Raw genomic sequence first — 8,023 nt, forward strand, 5'->3', positions numbered from 1 at the left:
CCGTCTTAAGAAAAATTAACTGGGCATGGTGGTGCACTCCTGAACACCCCTGTAGTCCCAGCTACTTGGGGGACTGAGGTGGCAGGATCACCAGAGCCCAGGAGGTCGACACTGCAGTGAGCCGAGATGGTACCACTACACTCTAGCCTGAGTGAGACAGGGTCTAAAAAAGAAAAAGAAAAAAATAACGTATACCTGTATAAGGCACTTACCATGAATGGAGCTTGCAGTGCTGGAAGTTGTTTTGTATGAGTCAGTGAGTAAGTGGTGTATGAATATGAAGGCCTAGAGTGTTAACACTACTGTAGACTTTATAAACACTACACTTGGGCTACACTAAATGTATTTAAAAGCTTTTTTTTTTTTTTGTCTAACCCTATTGGAAACAAAAAAAATGTTTTTAAAATTTATTTCTTTAATAATAAATTAACCTTAGCTTATGATAACTTTTTACTTTATAGATTCAAATATTTTTAACTTTTGTTTTTTTCTTTTTTTTTTTTTTTTTTTTTGAGATAGGGTCTCACTCTGTCACCCAGGCTGGAATGCAGACTGGCATGATCATGGCTTACTGAATCCTTGACCTCCTGAACTCAAGCAATCATTTCACCTGAGTAGCTGAGACTACAGGTGTGCACCACCATGCTTGGCTAATTTTTTTTGTTGTTTTTTGGCCTGGCTAATTAAAAAAAAAAAATTTTTTAGAGACTGGGTTTTGCACCGTTGCCCAGGCTGGTCTCTAACTTCTGGACTCAAGCAGTCCTCCTGTCTCAGCCTCCCAAATTACTGGGATTACAGGCATGAGCCACTGCGCCTGGCCTAATTTTTTTTTTTTTTTTTTTTTGAGATGGAGTCTTACTCTGTCACCCAGGCTGGAGTGCGGTGGCACAATCTCGGCTTACTGCAAGCTCCACCTCCTGGGTTCACGCCATTCTCCTGCCTCAGCCTCCCAAGTAGCTGGGACTATAGGCACCTGCCACCATGCCCAGCTAACTTTTTGTATTTTTAGTAGAGACGAGGTTTCACTGTGTTAGACAGAATGGTCTCGATCTCCTGACCTTGTGATCCACCTGCCTTGGCCTCCCAAAGTGCTGGGATTACAGGTGTGAGCCACCGTGCCCAGCAATTTTTTTAACTTTTAAGAACTTTTTATACATTTTTTTGAGACATAGTGTCTTGCTCTGCCACCCAGTCTGGAGTGCAGTAGTGCGATCATGGCTCACTGCATCCTCGACCTCCCAGGCTGGGTGATCCTCCCACCTCAGCCTCCTGAGTAGCTGGGGCCACTGGAGTGTGCCACCATGCCTGTCTATTTCACATTTTTTGTAGAGACTGTTTCCCTGTTTTGTCCAGGCTGATCTTGAATTCCTGGGCTTGAGAGATCCTCCTGCCTCGGCTTCCCAAAGCTCTGGGATTACAGGCATGAGCCACTGCACCTGGCAAATTTTAAAAAAACATTTTTACTCTTTTTTTTTTTTTTTTTTGAGGCAGAGTCTGGCTCTGTTGCCAGCCTGGCATGATCTCGGCTCACTGCAACCTCCCGGGTTCAAGTGATTCTCCTGACTCAGACTATTGAGTAGCTGGGACTACAGACATGCGACACCACGCCCAGCTAATTTTTGTATTTTTAGTAGAGACGGGGTTTCACCATGTTGGCCAGGATGGTTTCGATCTCGACCTCGTGGTCTGCCTGCCTCAGCCTCCCAAAGTGCTGGGATTACAGGCGTGAGCCACCGCGCCTGGCCTTTTTTGACTCTTTTGTAATAACACTTAGCTTAAAACACAAACACATTGTATAGCTGCACAAAATATTTTTTCTTTATATCCTCATTCTATGCTTTTTCCTACTTATTTTTTTTTAATTTAAAAAACTTTTTGTTAAAAAAGACACAAACACGCACATTAGCCTAGGTCTGCACAGAGTTAGGATTGTCAATATCACTGTCTTTCATCTCAACATTTTTTTTTTTTTTTTGAGATGCAGTTTCACTCTTGTTGCCCAGGCTGGAGTGCAACGGCACGATCTTGGCTCACTGCAACCTCTGCCTCCTGGGTTCAAATGATTCTCCTGTCTCAGCCTCCTGAGTAGCTGGTATTAGAGGCACCTGCTACCACGCCTGGCTAATTTTTGTATTTTTAGTAGAGATGAGGTTTCGCCATGTTGGCCAGGCTGCCACTTCCACATCTTGACACACTGGAAGGTCTTCAGGGACAGTAACACACACGGAGCGCTCATCTCCTGTGATAACAATGCCACCTTCTGGATACCTCCTGAAGGACCTGCCTGAGCCTATTTACGGTTAACCTTCTTTTTAATAAGTAGAAGAAACATAAACTAAGAGAATGATAAGAAGTATAGCAGGGTAAATGCCAGGTGTAGGAATTTTTCAGCTTCATTACAATCTTATGGGACCACTGTCATATATAATAGTTTCTTGTTGGACAAAATATCATTATGCAGTGCATGACTGTACCATAGGCTGGGGGGCTTAAACAACATAAATTTATTTTCTCACAGTTCTGGAGGCTGGAAGTCCAAGATTGGAGTGCCCACATGGTCAGCCAGGATGGTTCTGCTGAGGGCCCTCTTCCTAGCTTGTAGACAGCCACCTTCTTGCTGTGTCCTCACATGGCAGAGAGAGACAGAGATAGAGAATGAGGTGGGGTGGAGAGGGAGAGAGGGAGAGCGAGTGTGCACAAGCTCTCTGGTGTCTCTTCTTATAAGGGCACTAATCCCATCACGAGAGCCACCCTTGGGACCTCATCTAAACCTAATCACCTCCCAAAGGCCCCATCTCTAATTACCATCACATTGGGGTTAGAGCTTCAACATGAACTTTGGAGAGACACAGTCTGGTCCAATCAGCACTCCTTTGTCTCTCACCCTCATACCTAATCCTTCAGTAAATCCAACAGGATGTACCTCCTACTTTCCAAATACATCCAGAACCTGCCTACTTCTCTTCACCACTGTTACCATGACCATCTGCTCTTGCCTGGGTTATTGCAGTGGCCTCTTGACTGGTAACCTGCTTCCACTGGCTCCTACAGCCCATGGTCCCCAGGCAGCCAGGACTTTAACATAACAAATCGGATCATATGACTTTTTTTTTTTTTTTTTTGAGACGGAGTCTCGATCTGTTGCCCAGGCTGGGGTGCAGTGGCCGAATTTCAGCTCACTGCAAGCTCCGCCTCCCGGGTTTACGCCATTCTCCTGCCTCAGCCTCCCGAGTAGCTGGGACCACAGGCGCCCGCCACCTCGCCCGGCTAGTTTTTTTTGTATTTTTTTAGTAGAGACGGGGTTTCACCGTGTTAGCCAGGATGGTCTCAATCTCCTGACCTCGTGATCCGCCCGTCTCAGCCTCCCAAAGTGCTGGGATTACAGGCTTGAACCACCGCGCCCGGCCGGATCATATGACTTCTCTGCTGTTGACCCCTTAGTTGCTCCCCGTAGTCCTCACTGTGAAGTCCCTGCTCCTCCCTGCACCCTGGGTGCCCTGGCCCAGCTGCCCCCCTCCCAGCATGCCCCTTGCACTGCTCGTGTTCCAGCCACAAGCTGCTCAGGGCCAACAGCTCTTGCCAGACCTTGAGGACTCATCTTATCATCTCCATCCTGTCTCTTCCTACCCTGCTGTGCCAGGTCTCTTGCCAGGCCCTGGGTAGAGATGATGTATAGCAGGGGTTATATCTTGTTCCACTGGATGCCCAGTGCCTAGCACAGTGTCTGGCACACAGTAGGTGCTCACTCAACACATGTTTGTTAAATGAAGGAAGACTTTGTCTTCTTCCAAATCTCATCTGTTCGAGAGTTGTTATGGACTGGGCACATAATTGCAGCACTTGGGGAGGCTAAGATAGGAGGATCATTTGAGCTCATGAGTTCAAGACCAGCCTGGGCAACATGGAAAAACCCCATCTCTACAAAAAATACAAAAATTAGCCCAGCAGGGTGGCTTGCACCTGTAGTCCCAGCTACTCGCTTGGGAGGCTGAAAGTGAGAGGATCACTTGAACCCAGGATATTGAGGCTGCAGTAAGCCAAGCTGTGATTGTACCACTGCCCTTCAACCTGGGTGACAGAGTGACACCCAGTCTCAAAAAGAAAAAAAAGTTATTATGTCATTGGGGCTGCTGGTCTGATGGTCCTTCCTGAATGTGCCTATCCTAGGCTCCTAGCCCCTGCTGCCACCTCCCTCCAGTCAATGACAGGAGAATGCGTCAAGACTCTGCCTGCCCTCTCCATCCGTTCCTATCAGAGACACTATCACCCCGTAGTGTATTGGAGCCAGCCACCCATTTGCCGTTCCTGCTCAGCCAATCAGAACAATAATAATCAGCACATCTGTTGAATGCTTACAAAAATGCCAGTGATCTACATCACTTATTTGGAATCCTTATACTTCCACAAAGGAACTATGTTATTACTCCTACAGATAAGAAAAATGAGACTCAAAGAGGGTTCAATTACTTGCCCAAGGTCATACAGTAAAGATGCGATGGATGGATGGATGGATGGATGAATGAATGAATAAATGGATTAACAAGAGCTTTACTGACTCTGGTGCTTTGCTATTTTTCTCTCTTTCCAATATAAACATTGGGGGTGGCTCCATGGAACTAAAGGGGCCAAATGGCTTTGGGGATTCCTGAGCCAAGAGAGCAGGAGGTTGGGAGGAGTTGACCCTGGTAGAAATCAGCTCTGAGCAACCCCAAGTTACTCAGTAACCTCAAATACTTGGTCCCCAGGGACAAACTGGCCAATCTGGGCCAGGGCAGGCAGCAGACACCGGTTCCCCTTGGCCACCCTTCTGGCACTCAGCTGGTCACAGCTGGAATCTGGAGATGGAAGGTCAAAGATGGGACAGACTTCAGGCCAGGCAAATGACAGCTGATGGTGGAGTCAGGGGCTTCTCAGAGGAGGCCTGGAGTGGAAGGAGGAGTGAGAGATGAAGCCCTCACCATTCCATCAGAACCACCAGGGCCAGAGAAGGCAGGGGGAGGACCAAGGGCTTGACATCACTTCACAATCCAAAAGGAAACCATAAACTAAGCCTCTCCATAGTGTTTGGTAGGTGGTGGGCCAGGGGGTCCTCTAAGATCCTCTAAGGTGGCAGCCTGGCAGGGAAGTCCTCAGACAGGTGGGGGAGCCAGGAAGGGGACCCTCCCAAGGGGAGGGCTGTCAGGGTCTTGCTGTCTTCTGGACCAGGGCTGATACCAGCTACGCTGGTGCTCACTAGCTGTTGAAATATCAAGATTATCTCATTCAAGTTGGCAAGTAGCTGTTGCCCAAAGGTCTCTAAGTGTACCCTCCAGAGATTGGCCCAGCTCTCCTGGGCCAGCAGGGGGGAGTTCCTTTACATCTCCCCATAATCCAGCAACGAAGAGGTTCACACCTGCCAGGCAGAGGGCCCCAGGACCGGGCCCTGTTTTATACCTTGACTAGAACATGAGGTTGTAGCCCCAGACCTGGCCCAGGGTTGGTGCTAAATGAGTATTTGTTGAGTGAATGAATGAGCAACAGAGGAGAGAGAATCAGAGACCTAGAGGAATGAAAAGAGACTAAGGTGACAAAGAGATGGAAGAGGCTGGAATCAGGGAGGCACTTCCCAGAAGATGCTGGGAAGGCCCAGCCTACTCCTCCTTGTTTTCCCTGGTTTGCAGCTTTTGAAGGCTCTTCCCATCTCAGGGCCTGTCCAGTCCCTGCTTGGACAGCCCTGAGCAACCCCCCACTCCCAGACAGGACTCAGGCAGTGTCTTGGGGCAGAAGGCTGGACCTGGGTGGAGCCTCCAGATGCAGAATCATTATACAAAGGATGCTGACCTGATATACCCCTTGCCCCAGGAAGGGCTAGAAAACAAGCTTCCTGCTGAGCAAGTAGGGACAGAGAGTCTCTCTGGGACAGAGGCCACTGAGGGCCAGAAAGCCCTCTACCAGAAAGCAGTGCTACCAGAGTCTGACCCCTGGCTGGCACCTGAGTTAGGGAAACTGGATACCTAGAATCCAACAGTCCTCCAGAGTCCACTCTGTGCCAGAGGCTGGAGCCCCTAAGGGGAGGTAGAGAGAAGTGAGCTGGGGAAGGGACAGCAGGAAAGAAAAGGAAGAGGTTAGGGACTCTACTGTTGACCCCATCCCTGCCCATTCCTGAGAAGGAGCCCTACCCTGCATCTGTTCTGGGGGGAGGCTGGCCCCTAGGGACCTAGGCCATATTCATGGGAGTGGCAGCTTTCCCTTGGGACTGGGGTTTGGGACACCATTACAGACACCCACGGGCTCCTTCCACACAATGGCTCCCGCAGACAGGCTGGCCTGGGATGGGCGGCAGCATAGAGAGAGAGCCTCCCCTCCCACCAGCCCCGTGGAACACTTGCCTTCACCCTGTGGAGGTGTCACGTGTCAGAACCAATAGTGCCAGGGTTCCACACCTATTTAGAGCCCTTCAGTGGCCCAGAACCCACTGAGTAGAGGCTCTGTGCCTTAGCAGGGCCTTCAGGGCCTTCCCAGCACTGCCCCCAGCCTCTCCCAGCCTCAGTTCCTGAACACATTGGATGCTTACACTGCCAGGCTCGGTCTATGTTGGTCCCACTTCTTGTAATATCTCCTCTTCCTTCTTCACTTGTCCAATTCATAGGTTGTCTTTCCAGATCACCTTCATATATTCACTACCTTCTCAGGAAGCTATTCTCTGTCTCAGTCCCCTCCTTTACCCCATCCCTGGGGCCTCTGCAGCCTCTTCTCTTGGGCCCCTGCAATCTCTGTTCTTCTCTGGGTTGGTCGCTTATCCCGCTGGTAATCAAATTTCCTCCTAAGTGTCTGTCTCCACACCAGACAGTGGCTCCTGGAGGGAGGGGCTATCTGGTTCATCTCCAAAGCCTGCCTCACAGTAAGTGTTCAATAAATGTCTGTCTCCTCCATGTCTGTCTACCGGGCCCCCAGTGGATGCCAATCTTGCTTGGGTAATGAGGAACTCTGGACTTGGAATTGAGAAGCCCTCGTTGCATTCAGCCTCCCTCCACTGCAGCTGCAGAGGCAGCCCAGGCTCTCTCACATCCACAGTAGGCACGCAGGGAACCCGGGTGTCAGTGTGGCCCCTGCCCGGCCTGCTTCCCTGTGGTGTGGTACAGATTGGGGGTAGGAAAGGGAAGAGTCCCTTACCTTACACCACTTAGAGCAGTGTAAGGGACTCCACTGCAGAGGCCCAGACTCCCCAGCCTGATTAATCATGAGTGCCTGAAGAGCATTGTTTATCTCTGTTCTCCACCTCTGCTTTTTCAGTAGGGAAAAGATTGAGTAACCCCTAAACTCTCTCTTGTATTAACCCTAGAGGGGCCAGACCAAGGTTTGTTTTTTTTTTTTTTTTGACAGAGTCTTGCTCTGTTGCCCACTCTGGAGTGCAGTAGCAAGATCTCGTCTCACTGCAACCTCCACCTTCTGGGTTCAAGAGATCCTCCTGCCTCAGCCTCCTGAGTAGCTGGGACTACAGGAGCACTGCCATCATGCCGAACTAATTTTATTTTATTTTATTTTATTTTATTTTATTTTATTTATTTATTTTATTTTTAGTAGAGACAGGGTTTCACTATGTTGGCCTAGCTGGTCTCCAATTCCTGACCTCAAGTGATCCACCCAACCCGGCCTCCCAAAGTGCTGGGATTACAGGCCTGAACCACCGCGCCCGGCCCAGACCAGGATTTTTAAGGGCCACTTATTCCTTGGGAGACACTCTAAAGTAACATCATGTATGAGGGTGCGGGTTCTCCCACCCCCAGGTCCCACAGCTGTGCCTATCAGGGCAGAACACATGGTGCCTTTCCAGGGTCACGTCCAAGGACCTGGCACCGTAACAGTGCTAGGGTCAGCGCCAGGACTGTGCGACTCCCTTCCCCAAGTCTTGGCCCCACCTCGGGCCGAGGGTCCAGGACCCCCCGACGCCCTGCTCCTGGTCCCCGGGGCCCTGGGCCTGCGGCAGGTGAGGGCGGGGCCTCCGTGGGCAGGGCCTCTGTGGGCGGAGCTCCGCGAAACCTGC

The sequence above is a fragment of the Theropithecus gelada genome, chromosome 1, assembly GCF_003255815.1.
Source record: "Theropithecus gelada isolate Dixy chromosome 1, Tgel_1.0, whole genome shotgun sequence".
Lineage (NCBI taxonomy): Eukaryota > Metazoa > Chordata > Mammalia > Primates > Cercopithecidae > Theropithecus > Theropithecus gelada.